Source organism: Amblyomma americanum, chromosome 6 (assembly GCF_052857255.1).
Source record: "Amblyomma americanum isolate KBUSLIRL-KWMA chromosome 6, ASM5285725v1, whole genome shotgun sequence".
NCBI classification, from domain to species: Eukaryota; Metazoa; Arthropoda; class Arachnida; order Ixodida; family Ixodidae; genus Amblyomma; species Amblyomma americanum.
In genome coordinates, this window is record NC_135502.1 from 84,564,992 (window position 1) to 84,584,436 (window position 19,445).

Below are 19,445 nucleotides of genomic sequence, written 5' to 3' on the forward strand. Positions count from 1 at the left end.
TAAATCTTCAAGTGCTCGCTCTAGTCGTTTCCTGTGCTGCAAGTATCCTCCCCTTTTTCACGTGCCTCTCGACAAATTCCTACCTCGCAGAGTGAAAACAAATCAGTAGTGGATGAATTACGTATATGATCGGAAAAGCTGAAGACCGCTGTCCGCGCATGCTCTTGAATACCTTCGTAATATTTCTAATGAGAACTATACCCGGCTGTGACACATCGGTTCTAAGAGCGCGGAGTTACCTTGCGTGAAGCGAGTTATTAATCATTCGCTCTCACCCTATCATAACCTTGCCGTCCCGGTTAGCTCATTGACCATTTTTTTATTCTTTGCATTGATGCTACAATCTTCTTGGACATTTTACAACGAACAATTAAGAAGACCATTGACATCACACCCTACAGTATCCATTTTTTGCCTGTTGTGAAAACTGTGTTGTGCCATATGACCTATTTAAGTTGCTGGGACTATTTAGTCTCTGGAAGAGCCGTATGATGGCCCGCCGCGCCGAATGCAAAGAATGCGTTTTGGTGAGGGGAGCATAAGCTGCCCTGCAAGAGCCGCCTAGCTGGCTCCCCTGTCTGAATGCATGTGTGTGCCTCCCAGACTTTGATGTTTTGTAGGGATGGGTCATGCAGAGGTAAGGTGGCCTGGTGTTTTGTGGCGTAAGCTTGCTTAGACTTTTCTTTTCACCCCTATTTCCATGCAATAAATAAAAAAGTCCCGATTAGCTCAGTTGGCAAAGCTACTGGTCCGCTGAAGCGGTGGTGCCGGGTTCGAACCCCGCACCATGAAGAATTTTTCCTGCGAAGGTTTTGAGAAAGCTTTTTTTAAGCCGTATGGCTGCCATTGAGTGAATGCCAATCCGTAATTACTCCCTTATTACAATAATGACATTTTTATTTTGTTAAATATAGGGTTCATTGGCCAGAGCTAGATCGCTAATTCGCCAAACGGAGCTTTTGCGTTTTTTCTTTCCGCATACCCTTCCACTGTGAGTAATTTTTCTTCTCCCATTTACTACCTTGATTCCTACTGTTTAGTCCTGCTACAGTTCGAGCAAGGAGGAGTTCGGCATTTCTTGAAAACGAAGTTGGGCCTCAAAAAAAGCAGATTCTACACAGTGTTCCTCCATCCCTCTGGGATTGAATGATTGCTTGTTTGCTTGATTGACAGATTTATTTATTTATTTATTTATTTATTTACTGAGCGTAATAGGGCACTTGAAAATCGGCGGCCGGCATTCTTCTGGCTGCCGCCTTGACCCTGGCGATGAGATTACGCTAATCTTGCGGATCATTGTTGGACAATGCAGCCTTCTACTGCTCGAATGATGCATCTGGTGTTTTTAGGTATGGTGGTCTACCACTGCAGTCTGAAAGATGTGGAAGAGTGTTAGGTGGTTGCCGCAGCAGGGTCATTTATTATGATTTTGGTTAGCGAAAAACAAGCTCCATCAATACGGGTTGGTATATGTGTTTCTCTGGAGCTGTCGCCTGCGAAGAGCTGCTGGAACTCTCCTTCCCTTAGGAGTCCTTGGATATAGCATCTGTTTATTAGTTTAGAGTTCATATGTCCAAACACAGGTTTATTAATACCAACATCTTCATTTTAAGGTGCGCCCAATGCACAAAAGAGCAGGGTATGACGGAAAAGGTAAAACACCTTCTTGTGCTTTCTCGACTGAACTTAACATCGACGGCATTTAAAAGTACAGGCGTTTAAAAAAATGGGTTCAATTTACTTCTGGCATGTAAACTACTGACTTTTACTTTATGCTAAAACATGGATATAGTTCAAAAATATATTTCGAGTAAGCTGTGCTACTAGCACATCAACCTATTTCCGGCGTACGCTATTTATTGAGCTCGCTTGCCAGCATCACTTGTCTTATTCCTTCTGTGTTCATCGAAAACAGTAGCGACAATTGTTTTTTTGTTTCGAATATTACCTTTTGTTCCCTCGGAGGACGCGAAATTACGACAGGAGTTTTTTACGCTCATTGTGTAAGCGTTTGGCTGACAAGAAAAAAAAAACAAGACACTAGCCGAGTAAAAGCAGACATAATAACATCTGCTAAGCTGCATCGCGTGGAAGATTCTCGCAGGAATAGCTTCTCCTCCAAAGCACCCCATTCTGGCTCATTTTATTCTTCTAATGGTGCCTGCGGAGAAAAATCACTGACGGAACAATGGAGACGCCTTACGCCGTCTGCTTTTCTCTGAAGACCATTGTGTTATATATCACGCGGACGCCACAGGCAAAAGCCGCTGTCCTCGTAACCCCTTGTGTTCTGCCACTTTTCTGAGCTTAGCGTGCGTTGATATTTTATTTTTTGCGAATTATTCGTAAGGTTCCTCATTTCGGTTTAATATGAAAAAAATAGCGATATAAGTAGGCCGAAATCTTTTATTTTTTGTTCGGTTTTCATACAAAAAAGGTGAGTATCGTTGAGAAGTACGCCAGTTTGCTGGGTATTGCCAAACACTTCCAGCCAGTTTCAAGTCTAGAGGAAATTAAACTACAGGGGTCTTGAGCGCAATTAGACATTGACCCCGCTGGACGAATTAGTAACGATATATGTTCAGAGGGATCGCTCTGCGATATTATATACACGCCAGAGGAAACCAATAGGCTCCACCGCATCGACAAGCTTCGCCTACTAGCGTAGCGTCGTTATTACTTGGTGACAAAGGTTTTTCTGATACATGTCACAACGTTGACAGTCTCTGCATACGTAACAAGTCACCTTCCACGCGAAACCATGATCAAGCGCCAGGAAGAAGCGCCATGTCCAGGCTTCTGCGACGGTTCAGTCGCGATGCAAATCGTGCGGCGCTCTGCCCACTGATTCCTCTGCATTTCTGCCTGGGTAAATTTTTCTTTCCCTTTTAGTGCCTTTGCCCGATAGCTTCCATTCAGCTGCTTAACCTGTGCATGTGAGGTCACTCAGTGTGCCCACAGGGTTGTGGGCAATTCGCCCTAGGTGGCCCATTTGCCACCTTGGTGTTTAGTGGGCCACCTAGGTAGCATTACCCTGTTTACGTCATCACAACCTGCTGACTGTTGCAGGTGTCAGTTCACTTAAAGAGTGGTCGCAAAATGTCGCTCAGAAAGAGTGGCCTGGGTCTCACAAGCCTCATTGGTTAAAGAACCTGCCACCGCAGGGCAATGCGGAATCGCTGAACAACTCCTCCACTGCACCAGAAGTGGTGTGAAGACTCCCAGCGATGTATGAATCTAAAAAAAGAATAGTAAATTCCGCGCATACGGGCACAGCCATTTCTGCTACCGCGTCATACTGTTAGGGCTGAGCTTTAGTGTCCCCTCCAGGTTTAGTGAACTAGCACAAAGTTCCCCCCGCACACCCCCCCCCCCCCCCCCCCTATAGTTTCAGCGATCTTCGCCTGACACCTGCCTTACCTTGAAAGCAGAGCGTCAGCCCGAAACCGAAACTGAAGAGAGAACATAAGTTCTGGCACACCTAGTTCGCATTTTGTCTAACCGCACTAAATCTCCCGTCAATTTTTTTTTTTTTGCGGAGTGTTACCACTTTCAACAATTCACTCATTAAGTGAAGCAGCAAGCAACGATTCGGAAATTATAAAACTGGCGTGAATTGATTACAATGAGGTCAAGTGATCCGGACATGAACGAAACTGGACAGAACGCCTCTTTGCGCGTGCCCCAACAGTGGCAAGCGCATATGCGCGTACTTCGGCGATTGCTTTCCGCGTATGTTTTCAGGATTTTTTGGCGTTTATTTTTCTCGCAACGAACGTTTTGAGGATTCACTCCCATTTATCTATTGTTATCTATTGTTGCGCCACTGTTACTTTTTCCTAAGAGTGTATGTAGCATTTAATTTTGTCAGTAGTGCTCCAAACATGCTCACGTTTGTGGTATTTACAGATAAGACAACCGCTGAAGCACGAGCCAATAAAAACTTCACTTCACTTCTCACGGCTAAGAATGACGGGTACTGTACCTCACTGAAAAAAGCCGAGAGTTGATCTATCAGAAATATTAGCCTAAAAACCAAAACAAAACATACATTCTGAAATATATACCACAAACAGTTCACAGAATTAAAAAAAAAAAGGAATCGAAATGCTCTACCTATCATCGTAAGCTGAAAAAAACGCCTCCCTAAATGTGTTCGTGATTCTCTTTTTAATATAGTTCCTAAAATAAAATTAAAAAATTTATCTATTTATAGCAAACGGGAAATTTTCATTAAAGCGGCTGATTTATTGTGGGACTATTTGAGCACAAAAGGCGCTTTAAATCGACGCCAAAGCATCGAGCTAAGCCGTAGCTCTATAGTTTCAGTCTGATTTTCGTTTAGCCTGATTCACTCATTTTGTGGCATTTGTTCGGGAAATACAGCTAGGCGATCATTTAAAAGCCGGAAGTCAGAGTTCTGCCGCCATTGATCCTGATTACCACAGTAGAAAGATTCAAATTCATCTCGGGGCAACCTATCTGCGTGCAAGAACATCAAACCCTCGACGGAAAGGAAGGAGACAGGGAGAGAGAAAAGGTTATAGCGTCAGAACCCGCTCTTCGAAGTAACCTCGTTTTTTTTAAATATTTTAGCACGAAACGAAACTTTGCCACGCGACCGCGGCGGCTGCGTTTTTATGGAGGAAAAACGCTGAGGCGCCCGTGTGCTGTGCGATGTCAGTGCACGTTAAAGATCCCCAGGTGGTCGAAATTATTCCGGTGCCCTCTTTCTTCCTTCCTTCTTTCACTCCCTCCTTTATCCCTTCCCATATGGCGCGGTTCAGGTGTCCAACGATATATGAGACAGATAATGCGCCATTTCCTTTCCCCCAAAAACCAATTATTATTATTAATTATCACGCTTACTGCAAGAAAAAATTGTTAAACTGATTTGTACACTCGTCAAAAGTAAAGCTTTGCGCGTCAGTTTTAACCCGCCCTGTAGTTTCTTTTTATAGCTATTGTATCAAATGCCTCCAGTACCGTCACAATGTGCTGGATTATTTGTTGAATACCACGCCGTAAGATGGTAGGCCTAATTACATCCATAGCATCAGAGAGGCTATGGATGTAATCCTATCCTGTTCCAGCTGTGGCTACCTTATCCGAGCAAACTTCATAATCTCCTCCATCCACTTCACTTTCAGGCACCCCTTGCCATTCTTTCCTTCCCTTGAAATTCGCAGCATTGCGCTAAGGAGTGTTCGGTTATCTTCCCTTAGTATTGTATTCTCTGCTAATACCCATTTCTTTCTTTTAATTTCAGCTAGGATTTCAATTACCGCAGCCTTGGAAGCGATGTTTGGGAAATGGGTCTTTCACCCGACCTTGAGAACAAGAAAAAAGCCTTGTGCCATGGCACTATTTGTCCCCAGATTTTCTTGCGCCATAAAGAATTACAATCACTCAGGATTTCAATTCCCACTTCTTCCCTAACCACGTTATATATTACTCAAATTCAAATAAATAGTTCCTTTAGTAAAAATCAATGATCGAAATAACAGTGACCAAAACCTTCTCTTTTTTTATTGTTACGGCAAAAGTGCAAATCATCTCTCATTATTTTATAATGCATAAGATAGTTTTTGTGCGGTTCTTCAATCAGTGAACGCACCTGTAGTTACTCTGTTTCAGGACAATTTTTAATATTTATTACTCATGAATATGGGACATGCTTGTCCACCAAATTGGAGCCGCTTTTCCCGCCTTGAGCCGTTCAGTGTAGCTCGACAGTGTTGTATGCATTCTTGTGCTGAGTAGCAGAACAGCAGTCCCGCTTCGCCAACGCGGCGAGTATGAGCTGTTGCGTATGAGGCTTACAATCAGAATGTTTGATAATGAATGAACCTCCGATGGGCATCGTTTTTAATAATTTTTTATGTATGAATACTCGGGCTCAACTTTTTTATAGTCAATGCATGACGGTGGCGGAAGCATCAGCTGTCACTATTATTTTATGGACAATTTTCATTTAATTTAAAGGCATTTTAGTGCGGTAGAAAAATGAGGCGCATTTTCAAATGCTAGCCCAAAAAGGCTTCGCACGCTTTACCTGCAAGTTTCACGCAGTCCATCCTTTAGAGCTTGTTGATTTCTAAAACATACAGAGTTGCCCTTCAAAAGTATCGCTTCCACAGGTCATTTACATTACCTCCTTTGCGTCTGCCGTCAATCCACGCGGTCCTCAATGTCCTTTCCAAAACGAGAGTTGAGGATGTTTTCGCTGGAAATTCCTGAATAAACTACAGCTGCATTTTCGCTCAAGTGTTGTCGGCTTCGGCGCGAATGGGAACGGCAACAGGCAATGGCCCGCCAACGCGGGCAGTTTGTTGTGCCCGAACATCGGCTGCCTGGAAACTGAAGAACGGCCAAAGGCTATAGCGGAAGCGGAAAATAGTTATTAATTCCACGCACATAGCTGTGCACGTTTGTATGGGTGAGGAGGTGAAAAGGCTCGAAATGAGGTTCCGAATGTGAGCACAAATATTTACTGTGCGCAAGCGATTTGCGTAAAGAGACTCGCTCAAGTAGTCAGCGCACTAATTTGTTTTAGTGATGCCTCGCCTTTAAACAGTTCAAGTTGCCGACTAAGTAAACAAGAGCCCCACTGCCAACCGACTCAAGTTAGCATCTTGCAAAAAACATTCTGGGCCACAAGCTCCTAGAATTTCATGCCGTCTGCGTCTGCATAGGTTGCAGACCCCAGAAATCTTCAGCATTATTCTTTACACGCTTAAAACGAATTTTCTTTGACTCAAGCGAAACAAATATTTCAGGTTAATGTAATTTCACAGTGTGTTCTCAATGCGAGGTCTTTAGCAGAAGGCGTGAGTTCTCTTTAGGCAATGCAAATGCTCCCATCTGGTGACGTCCCTTCTGTCTAGCCAATGGGAATGCTGCTTTCTGGTGACACCACTTCTCTCCAGCCAGCAAGCGAATTTTATGATCGACGATACATTTTGACCCCAAGGGGCTTGAAATGCCATCGCTATAAACGTGGACATACACGTGAGTTTATTTCCGCCTTCATTCATTATTTCGTCATTCATATTCATTACTTTCAATCAATAATTCAATATCAACTTTCGTATTTTGTCATGGTGCATTGCAATATAACAAGTATTTGCACTGTTCTTGACTGAAGCGTTTGAAGAGTCCGTTAAATTTCCTAACATTGTAAGCTGCGCTATTTCCAGTGTTTCACCTTGCGAGAGAAGCCTCCGCCCTCCACAAATGCCACCTACGGGCCACCTCTCCACGCCACCCTCTTATCTAGATGGTGCCATCCGCCTAGTTAAGGTGCTGCCCATCCACCTACCTCGAACTTCCAGAAGAGACACCCTATTACCCGCCTAACCACCTCCTCCCTTCAAGAGGTTTCCACTCACCAGAAACCAACGCAGCAACTGATCGAAAAAGCGAAAGCGAATTCAGCCACGCATTGTGAAAGCGATCAGTCTAAAAGAGAATTCTGCGACGATTACTGCTAACGCAGATTGATCTAATCGCATTGCATGATCGAGCAATTTTTTGTTTAACATTGAATCCATTTACTAACATTAGAGGCTCGAGGTCCAAGAAATTTTATGTATTCTTTCTGAAAGTAAAATAAAAATAAAAACAGCCAGTAAAGGATGAAGAGCAGGAGGAGGAAAGGCAGGAAATTTAACCAGACGAATAACCGGTTTGCTACCCTGCAAGGAGGGAAAGGGGTGAGGGGAGAAAAAGATGAAGGAGAAAAGAGAGTTGCAGGAAATTGAAATCACTATGCAAAGTCACAGCACAGTAAAGTTACAGCCTATCGTGCAGGCCAGAAGGGCTCAAAAAGCGGAGCAGTGCCTTGGAGGCCTTCACCGTCGACGCAGCCAGTAAAGATAAGGGCTTAAATAGAGAGCCTATTTTACTCAGTCGGTCATGAATTAGGAATGTTGAGCACAGAGCTTGATCAGTGCTGATTTGATAATAGGCTAGCATATTCGGGGTGCTTAATTTAACTCGATAGCTTTAAAGACCTCGCTACGCCGAAAATCCGACGTCGGCGTTGTGAGCTATAAATACGGTGGCCCAGGCAGCCACCCCCAGAGAAGCGACCTAAGTTGGCAACCTACGTCACGCGACTTTTGGGGGTGATCACATTTCGCATTGCGAGAAAATAACCTCCACATTGCGAGAAAAAAATCACACTGCCAGGTCGCAGTTAAATTATTGGCTGATCGCGAGAGGTGTCCCCGGGAGAGCAACTTGGGTCCCACATTCCAGACCGGTGGCAGCACCTGCCATCGCAGGGCGGTGGCGCATCGCTTAACCGCTGCACCATTGCGCAAGGAGTGGTGTGAGGTCTCCCGGGTACACATGAATGTAAAGTAGAGAATGACCAACTCTACATATATGGGCATTAACGCATTAACGCTATCGCGTCATATCCTTAAGGCGGAGCTTAAGTGCCTCCTCCAATTTATTTTGCCGATGTGCAAATGAGCTTCTTGACCACATCGATTCTTCATTCCAGCTGCGATTTGGTGTAATGAACACCATTCACTGTACTTCGGACGCATTCTGGTGGATCAGGAACAGATAAAAATTTAGATGCTGTACCGTTTCCATAAGAAGACGTTGGAAGAGTTTGCTACTCCTGCATCCCTACAGGCGGCGAAATTTTGTGCTGTTAATTTTCAACTTTTAGAAGACAAATCTTAAATTTTAGTCAGACGACGAAACTTGAGACCGTTAGGGCTAATGCCCAAGTGGAGCGCAGTACAGTGAGGTTAAGAGATACGAATGTTTTTGAGTCTCTGTGGGAGGCTCTCTGGCTTCTATGAAGACTTCACAGTGTTTGGTTCATAATTATTTGTTTGAAACCGTGTCTGTATGCAGTGCGCTCACTGCTCATTTGTTTGTTCTCTCAAAGGGCAATGAGAGTTGGGAGAACGCTTTAAAAGGGAACGTTATGGCTCTGCCACGAAGAGTCAGAAAAGTCAGACAATTATAAATGACACTGTTTGCCATTATTGATGACCTAATCGGGCAAAATGTGCAATACACTTCATAAATGATGCATGGCTATATGCTGCGCTTTGTAAAACGCGCTTCGGAGATTATCAAAACATGAGAGGAACACGAGGTGCCTCTCGCGAAGGACGAAACTTCCTAATCGTTCGGAGTTTAGATTAGACGAGACAGTTTGGAAGCAGCCATGATGAGCTCGTGTAATCGATGCAGTTCCTATACTTGTAAATTGCATCATACAGCATCACGAGATAGATTAAAATGACAGCGATCTACTAAATAACAGTAGCGTTCGTTTGGATTGCCAAAATGCGGCTTTCAGTTTCAAACGATGAACGGAGAATACCGGGATCCTCGAATGCGGGTCGCCTGGAAATCAATGTGCATCGATTGCTTCCTTCGAGAAAGAAAGAGCCCGCATTCATTTGCTGCGGGGATGGCTCGGTCTTGTACTACACGTTTGTTTGCTTGGCTTCTTTCAGAAAATGATTCTCGCGGCATACGAATTACCAGATGGGCTCGTTATGGCGAATGGTGCTCATATTTTTCTGCCGTATTTATTTGCCCTTCCACTCTCACTCTCTTTCTCGTCTTTTGGTTGGCTGATTGAATCTGCCTGCTTGTCGGTCGGTTTGTTCTCTCGTCTTAACGACCCCGTTGGCTTCCCATAACCTCAGTTGTTCTGCACTTTTTTCGACTAAGCGTTACAACGAGTGCTTCATGTGAGCTGTATACGGAAGGCTACCTTTTGTAAAAGTACCAGGTTAGAAAGAAAGAGAGCAAAAGAAATACAAGCATGAAAAACGTGTCTTTTGTTTTTTTCTACTGTCGAGGAAAAACTTACGTTTTTCGAAGTACAATGTTTAACGTGTTCCAGGAACTGTCATTCTCCCCTTTTTTGTCTATGTTTAGGATAGTGTCAAGAACATAGAGCTTGTGACTCGGCTCCACGAGTTCGGTGAGAATACACGGGTCATGAAGGCAGCCAGAAGAAAGAATAGCGACGTCACAAGTTTCGTCAAAAAATGCGTGGCAACAAACATGCATCATTACGTAGGAAACGATGTCGTTCAAAGATTATGAGTTACGATTGGTATGGCATGGTATGGTATGGTATGGTTCGGTACGATATGGTGCAAACGATATGGTATGGTTCGTTACGGTGTGGTCTGATATGGTATAGTTTGGTGTGTTGTGGTATGGTATGTTGTGTTATGGTATGGTTTGGTGTGGCATGGTATTGACACGTGTACTTATCTTTGTCGGGCGACCACGTTTCGCCGCCTAACAAGTGTTATCGCACAGAGCGGGACGCGCCTGCATCTATCCGAAGTTCCTGGCAAGGTATCGATGCTTCTGTTCGCTGTCTGTTGTAGACGAACCTTATGTTATCTGATTTCATCGCCTGACGCGAATGGTGTAGAACTTTGTGGAAGGCACGCGGGTCCCAACGATTAGTCTGGAACATTCGACGACTGCTATATAACAGCCGATGCGCTTGACCCGCGGATCAGACTTTCGACGATCGCCGACTGTGCTCGCCGCTATCGTTGTGCTGTAAGTGTAGCCTCTTTTGTGGGCACAGGGTCGCCCAATAAAAGTTAGTTTAGTCTTTCACAGTATTGCTACTGTGTTCTTCAACGTCACCACCACGTGACATCTGGTGGAGGTGCTTCTTTTTTGTTTTGTTCATGTACCGGACGCCCCCGACAAGCCGTGATCCAAGCCCGGACCGCAAAGAGAACACCAACGTAGTCCCGGACAATCGAGCAAGCCACCGTCTTCAACAGCTGCCTCCGGAGCACGGACTTCTACCTAAGAAGACCAAGAAGATTGTGGCCGAGGCAACCCCAATGGCAGCCCCAGCGTCCCCCATCGTGCTGCAACAGCCCATGGAACCACCGACGTTCCGCGGTTCCACATTTGAGGACCCGGAAAGCTGCATTTAAACGTATGAGAGGGTCGCTACGTTTAACAGCTGGGCAAGCGACGACAAGCTGCGACATGTCTATTTCGCACTGGAGGACGCCGTCAGAACGTGGTTCGAGAATCGAGAAGCCACCTTGACGACGTGGGACCTGTTCCGAAGCAGCTTCCTGCAAACATTTACAAGCGTCCTGCGTAAAGAGCGAGCCCAAGTTCTACTGGTGACCAGAGCGCAGCTGCCGAATGAGACGATCGCAATCTTCACTGAGGAAATGAGCCGTCTGTTCCGGCACGCCGACCCGAAGATGCCCGAAGAGAAGAAAGTCCGCCTACTGATGCGTGGTGTAAAGGAGGAACTTTTCGGCGCAATGACACGAAGCCCACCGACGACCGTAGAAGAGTTTCTTCGCGAGGCCACCAGCATTGAGAAGACACTCGAAATGCGTAACCAACAATAAAACCGCCGCACGAACTTGACAAACTACGCCGGAGTTCACTCACTGGCCATTGACTACCTGCGCGAGACCATCACGGCAGTCGTACGAGAGGAGCTTCAAAGGATCTTCCATTCATCGCAACCTCAAGTGGCCTCAGTCGCCGAAATTGTTAAAGAAGAAATCCAGCGATCGCTGGGAGTTCGCGAGGTACAACCACAATCATCGCAGCCCCAGCCAGAAGCGATGACCTACGCCGCCGTCGCCCGCCGTCAAGGTCCCCCTCCACGACCGCGCCAGGACCCTGTAACGCCGCAATTCCGTCGACCACCGCCGCCGGCACCAACACGCCCACCCGTCGACCAGCACAGCTACCCGAAGAAGACAGACGTTTGGCGCGCTCCTGACCACCGCCCGCTCTGCTACCACTGCGGGGAAGCCGGCCATGTGTACCGCCGATGCCCATACCGCGACATGAGATTGCGAGGGTTCGCCGTCGACGCACCGCGCCCTCGGGGAGGCGAACACCCTCGTGACATCGCCGACTACCTCGCCGCTACTCAGTGCAGCCCTGGACGGCCATCCCGGTCGCCGTCACCAGGCCGCTACCTGTCGCCGCAGCGCCGTCCATACACTGGCCCAACACGGGGCCGCTCTGCGAGCCCATATCCGGAAAACTAAAAGCAGCAACCGATGGAGGTGCGGTTGCTGTTCGTCGAACTGACGAAGATCCTCCGCCGCCGACGAAGACGGCGCAGAGACCACCTCGACGACATAATAACGACACGCCGCCGTCCCGACGAAGTCAGGAAGCCACGAATACACCGACGAAAGACGACTTGACGACGCGACGTTCCAGCTTCAGTTCAACACGACGCAGCCGTGATCCGGCGCCAAGACCTAACTGCAACGCCAGACAAAGAACCACCGACCTCGACGTGCTTCTCGACGGCCACGCAGTTACCGCCTTAGTGGACACAGGGGCTGATTACTCCGTAATGAGTGGACACATCGCCGCCCAGTTAACGAAAGTTAAGACCGCATGGGAAGGCCCTCAAATTCGGACCGCTGGAGGACACCTCATCACGCCGACTGGAATCTGCACGGCAAGAATAACCATTCATGACCGCACTTACCCTGCCACCTTCGTTATCCTCCAACAGTGTTCACGAGACGTCATTCTCGGTATGGACTTCCTGAACCAACACTGCGCAATCATCGACCTGAAGTCGAAGTCAATAACGCTGTCGGAAGATAAAGCTATACCGCCGGAGAGCCCTCGTAGTCACCACGCCTTGAGTGTGCTCGAAGATCAAGTGAGCATCCCGCCTCGCTCCAGCATTGTTATTTCGGTCGGCACCGAAATACCCGCTGACGTAAAAGGTGTCATCGAAGGCGGCCAACGTCTACTGCTAGACCGTGAAATTTGCGTCGCAAGAGGGATCGCTCGACTGCATGGAGGGAAAACTGAAGTGTTGCTGACAAACTTCAGCCAGGAGTTCAAGCACATCAATAAGAGCACGACGATCCTATACATCGAGAAAATTCTGGAAACCAGTAATGCGTTTGTGCTCTCGGATTCCGCCGCATCTACCACGACGACCATGGTTCCCGAACCAGACTACAACATTAATCCAAGTCTCCCCGTGATTAAGCAACAGCAGCTCAGAAGTCTGCTCCGACGATACAAAGGCTGCTTTTCGACGTCATCGAGGATTCGACAAACACCAGTCGCCAAGCATCGCATAATCACCGAGGAGTGCGCTCGACCACTCCCGCAGAGCCCTTACCGAATTTCGCCGCGAGAACGTGAAGAGATAAGAGAGCAAGTCGACTAAATGTTGCGCGACGACATCATCCAGCCGTCGAAAAGCCCGTGGGCATCCCCTGTTGTCCTGGTGAAGAAAAAGGACGGAACACTCCGTTTCTGCGTCGATTATCGTCGTCTGAACATGATCACGAAGAAGGACGTATATCCCCTTCCACGGATAGACGACGCATTGGATCGGCTCTGCAACGCAAAATACTTCTCGTCGATGGACCTCAAGTCTGGCTATTGGCAAATAGAAGTCGACGAAAAAGATCGCGAAAAGACCGCCTTCATCACCCCAGACGGCCTCTACGAGTTCAAGGTTATGCCATTTGGACTGTGTTCGGCGCCTGCAACGTTCCAGCGCGTGATTGACACGGTTTTAGCAGGATTGAAGTGGCAGACCTGTCTCGTTTACTTGGATGACGTCGTTGTCTTCGCCGCAAAATTCGACGATCACCTTAGGCGACTTGCCACAATACTAGAGACCATCAAGTCATCAGGGCTCACTCTGAAGCCAGAAAAGTGCAGCTTCGCTTACGATGAGCTTCTGTTCCTAGGCCACATCATCAGCAAGTCTGGAGTCCACCCAGACCCACAGAAGACAGCTGCCATCGCACAGTTCCCGCAGCCCATCGACAAGAAGGCAGTGCGTATATTTCTTGGCATGTGTGCCTACTACAGGCGATTTGTCAAGGACTTTTCACGCATCGCTGAGCCGCTGACACAGCTCACTAAATGTGACGTCGAGTTCAAGTGGGAAACGCCGCAGGCCGACGCATTTCAAGAACTCAAACGATGCATGCAGTCGCCGCCCGTACTTGCGCACTTCGACGAGCACGCCGATACCGAAATCCACACTGATGCCAGTAGCCTAGGCCTCGGTGCCGTCCTAGTCCAGAGAAAAGATGGGCATGAACACGTGATAGCTTACGCTAGCCGGTCGTTATCAAAAGCGGAAGACAATTTTTCTACAAGCGAAAAGGAATGCCTCGCCATCGTTTCGGCCACAGCGAAATTTCGCCCTTACCTATATGGCAGGCTATTCAAAGTGGTCAGCGACCATCACGCATTGTGTTGGCTAGCTAACTTAAAGGGCCCTTCAGAACGGCTAGCACGGTGGAGCCTCAGACTACCAGAATACGACATCACTGTAGCCTACAAGCTCGGACGAAAACACTCAGATGCCAATTGCCTATCACGCGCCCCCATTTACCCGCCGCCGCAAGATGACGAGGATGACGACGCCTACCTTGGAATAATAAGTGCGGAAGACTTCGCCGAACAGCAACGAGGAGACCGGGAGCTAAAAGCCCTAGTCGATTATTTGGAAGGGCACACGGACGTTGTCCCTAGGGCATTTAAGCGTGGATTGTCTTCGTTCACGCTTCGAAACAACCTACTCGTGAAGAGGAACTTCTCGCCAGTCCGCGCCAACTATCTTCTGGTTGTTCCGTCGGCGCTGCGTCCAGAAGTACTGCACGCCCTACATGACGATCCGACCGCTGGGCACCTCGGTTTCTCCCGGAAGCTATCAAGGATACAAGAAAGATATTACTGGCCGCCCGTTACATCAAGACATGCCGAGACTGTCAGCGACGCAAGACACTGCCGACAAGGCCAGCGGGATTACTACAGCCGATCAAGCTCCTTACCGACCTTTTCAGCAGATCGGGATGGACTTGTTGGGACCGTTTCCAACATCAACTTCCGGAAATAAGTGGATCGTCGTGGCGACGGACTGTCTCACCCGCTTCGCTGAAACTAAAGCTCTGCAGAAAGGCAGCGCAGCCGAAGTGGCGAAATTTTTCGTCGAGAACATCCTGCTGCGACGTGGTGCTCCAGAAGTCCTCATCACCGACAGAGGAACGGCTTTTACAGCAGAGATCACGCAAGCCATTCTGCAATACAGCCAGACAAGTCACCGTAGGACAACTGCCTACCATCCGCAGACGAATGGTCTCACGGAGCGCCTGAACAAGACCCTCGCCGACATGCTAGCAATGTACGTCGACGTGGAGCACAAGACATGGGATGCGGTCCTGCCATACGTAACATTCGCTTACAACACGGCGGTGCAAGAAACAACACAGATCACGCCATTTAAGCTGGTTTACGGCAGGAACCCGAAGACGACGCTCGACGCCATGCTGCTGCACGTCACTGACGAGGAAAATCTTGACGTCGCTATCTATCTCCAGCGCGCCGAAGAAGCTCGACACCTCGCCCGCCTACGGATCCAGAACCAGCAGCGTACCGACAGCCGACACTACAACCTGCGACGACGCTTCGTCTAGTACCAGCCCGGCGACCGTGTTTGGGTATGGACCCCGATACGCCGACGAGGACTCAGTGAGAAACTATTGCGACGCTATTTCGGACCTTACAAGGTCATTCGACGTATTGGCTCACTGGACTATGAGGTCGTGCCAGACGTCATTTCGCATTCACAGCGGCGCCGCGCACGATCTGAAGTGGTCCACGTGGAGCGCCTTAAACCCTTTTACGGACGCTGACGAACTTCCTTATTTTTGTTGTTTTCTTTGCTACGAGTGCTTTTCTTTATTTCGTTTGTTTGCAGCATCGTGTCGATGCTTTTCAAGAGGGGGGTAATGACACGGGGCGACCACGTTTCGCCGCCTAACAAGTGTTATCGCAAAGAGCGGGACGCACCTGCATCTATCCGAAGTTTCTGGCAAGTCATCGATGCTTCTGTTCGCTGTCTGTTGTAGACGAACCTTATGTTATCTGATTTCATCGCCTGACGCGAATGGTGCAGAACTTTGTGAAAGGCACGCGGGTCCCAACGATTAGTCTGGAACATTCGATGACTGCTATATAACAGCCGATGCGCTTGACCCGCGGATCAGATTTTCGACGATCGCCGACTGTGCTCGTCGCTACCGTTGTGCTGTAAGTGTAGCCTCTTTTGTGGGCACAGGTTCGCCCAATAAAGTTAGTTTTGTCTATCACAGTATTGCTACTGTGTTCTTCAACGTCACCACCACGTGACTGTATGGTATGGCATGACATGGTACGGTGTGGTACTGTATGGTATGGTGTGGTACGGTATCGTATGGCACGCACGGTTTTGTAAGGCATGTGGGGTTTAACAACCTGAAGCTGCTTGTATTCTGGTAAGTGTGCCTATGGTAGGTCACAAGATAAATTTAGATTTACCGGAGTTCAACTTGCGCTGGCATCGCACAGAAAAAAAGGCGCATTTCCCTAAGCCTAATTTCTAACGCCGCCGCCGTTACGGCCGGCTTTCTATCCCACCACTTGTTCTCAGCAGCATGAAGTTTTAGCCATTGAGCCATTGCAGAGGGTGCTAAAAAGCACAATGTTGAAGTGAAGGTAAAGAAAGAGTAAGTCACCGTGACTTCTGGCCCTTCTTTGGAGCAAAGCGAAGGCGACGGCAGCGACAACTAAACCACGCCCACCCCTTATCGGCCCTAATTGGATATCGTTCTTACTGCTGAACACGCGAACGCGGGATATTTTTCTTACGACATTCCACCAGGGCCATGCCAGTGTCTTTTTCACCAGAGAAAAGGCCTATACTTTTATCGCTCCTTATGAAACATCAGAGCGCTTAATTTATATATACTTTATAATTTTCTTGTGAGCGAGATTCCCCGTGGTTCACATAAGTTTGCTAAGGAAAAAGTGCAGAAGCAGAATAAACCGTAGGAAAACAAAAAACTTCACCACAGCGCACAATAGACCGTTCCACCGTACGCAGCGTTGTTATTGCAGTACTTCATAGAGAACATATACAATCAAAACTAACTGGCGGTTTCACTGGCGGAGCTCCCTCTCCGCAAAACTTCTGTTACTAATATATCCAACTACCCTTCATCAGTATCAGTAAAGAAATGCCAGATAGAAGCACCTTACTAGGCGTCAAGTAGACATCGTCTCTTTCTCGGCCTGGCAATTATTCCCGCTACATCATGACTTGGAACGGCACGCCATAATCCTCTATTCCCCTGCTACCTTCCCTCTAAGAGTTCCCTGGAACATAAAATTCCTTTAATGCATCGTTACAGCATAACTCGCATCGCTAGGCGTTAAAACCCACCCGTATAGAGTTTGTAATAGCTCTTAATTGTAATGCTCTCGAGACCACTACAGTTGGTTGCATTTTATTTTAATTATGGCGAAGAACAGAGGCGGATCAACATAATGAGGGTGAGAACATTACAACATATGAGATAAAGACTACGAGGACCGTGTGAGGTGTGACGAGAGCCGGACGTGAAGCCGTGTAGAGAGAGCAACATGATTTTCAGCACATCGCTCAGGCTGCGACGGCGATGTGAAAGGTTTGGCGAACCTCCGGAGGCGCTGGTCTTCCATCCAATGAAAGAGGAGCCAAACACTCCAGGTGGAAGAGGGGGGCAAGTAAAGTGGGCAGAGTGAAGGGCTATCAAGCAGGAGGTAAGACATTGTTTGAGGGTAGGGAGGGGTACCGATCACTAGGGCTCTGCTTTGACCCTGTCTTGCACTAGTCTTTCCAATTCCCCTGCTGACTGAAATTTTTTACCTGACTGTCACGTACTCCGTCATATGGAATCTCATGCAAAGTAGAAAAGAAGCAGCTGGCATTGGTTTTATTAGCATTCACACGAAACTTACAGCTACGGTAATGCTAACTACTGATGACTTTTGTTACTAATCCACTAGCATTCAACTGCCTCTTCGGTGACTGCAGAAGCCAGATATCTTCCTTCGGCTTTCCCTAATTTAGAACTCTGGCCCAATCAGAAACTTCATATCACTGACGTAATTGCACTCCGCCATCCGGGAATATGGAACGTGCCTTTTGGCGTAGTCAGTCCTGCGCAACTACAAGGAGTCGCAGGAGTCGATAGCAGGAGAAACTGCTTCCTCCGATTCCCCCAGACGACGAGCTCTCATGCTCAGTGTGTAGTCATCTGCATTTCCCTAACAGAAGTCCTGCATGCACTACATGAAGCTGAGAAATAAAAAAATAAAATGATGGCGAATCGGCACGGACCATAAATAGACACAGGAAGCTCCACCCGTTCGCGCTCGCACGCTCTCTTACCGAACTAGCGCTCTAATGGCGAACTTCGGGAGCCGCTTTATGGTCCCGAGCCAGCGCACCGTGAGCAGAGGACCTGGAGACGACAGCGACGTGCCCGTGGCCCCGGTGATCACGTAGGCTGACTTTTACGTCCATAACTTCAGCCGTTGCCCCTCTCGATGGCGACGGGAAACGTATAGGTTTTATGGTGTTTCATATATCTGCCATCCTCAGGCCCACCCTCCCTTCTATGCAGAGACAGATGCGTTCCTCGCGGGGGGTTACCGCACGCTCTTCCGCCTTCTTCCCTCCACCGCCGCTAGAGGGCGGGGGGAACATTGGCGCGGTGCTCGCGCGTGCGACGCGCCGTCTGATGCACCGTAAACCCCTGAGAGGGCTGCTGTCGATGGCGATGCTTCGGAGGTTCAAAGAACGGCCGCTCGCTCGCCCCTGGAGCATAGTGGGGAGAGGAACAAACAGTGGCGGACTCGCAATCGTCCGCGCCTAGTGGCGTTGTTCTTTTTCTTCGACCTTAACTGTGCCTCGCACTGTGCGCACTCATAGCACCGGCACCCCTGTGTTCAGAGTGCTACGACAAGACCCCAACACGAGAGGGCTGTCATAATCGAATCGCAGTGGCGTTTTACGCGCTTTTGGAAAGTGGAGGACCGGAGACGATTCCGCGCGAGGCCGGTTCTGCTCTACGGAGCAGAGATACGGCTGCCATGAGCGTTCACTTGTACGTGCACTTGCCTCTCGCTATCCTGTTTTCTTTTTGATTACTATTTTTCCAAGGAGCGCTAGACGCTCTCAAATGCAACATGCGAGCAGTCGGAGCGTTATTACGAACCTAGCTCAGCCGTGTTTACGACGTCGTATTTGGAGAGTTTACGGGCGTCTGCAAAATGGACGTTTAGCGAATGGCGAACAGCGCCGAATGTGCGGGAGGGATGGAGGCTGTGAACAATCTAATTAAAGCTTTTCGCGTCGAATGGCAGAGATTGCACAAATTTGCGAGAGCTGGCACTTGCAATCAGCGAATTTAGGGGCATTTGAAATAATCCCCAAGCGCGGCAGAATGTACAGGGAAGATGTGCACATAGTGCCGCTTTTCTAGTAATGGTCACATTTTAATGCGCCAGCAGTTGGAGGGCCATGGAGGCGAAAATGTTTCGGTGGCGTCGGCGTCTGCTTGAAGACTCCACCTTTCAAC

General features: G+C 48.1%; 1 protein-coding gene and 1 pseudogene across 1 annotated transcript in view; both read left to right on the top strand.

Annotated features, from left to right (window-relative positions):
- Nucleotides 1–19,445, top strand: part of LOC144093807 (neural cell adhesion molecule 2-like) — a 235,776-nt gene that overhangs the window by 139,408 nt on the left and 76,923 nt on the right. The window lies entirely within an intron of this gene.
- On the top strand, nt 10,701–12,050 carry LOC144094815 (uncharacterized; annotated as a pseudogene).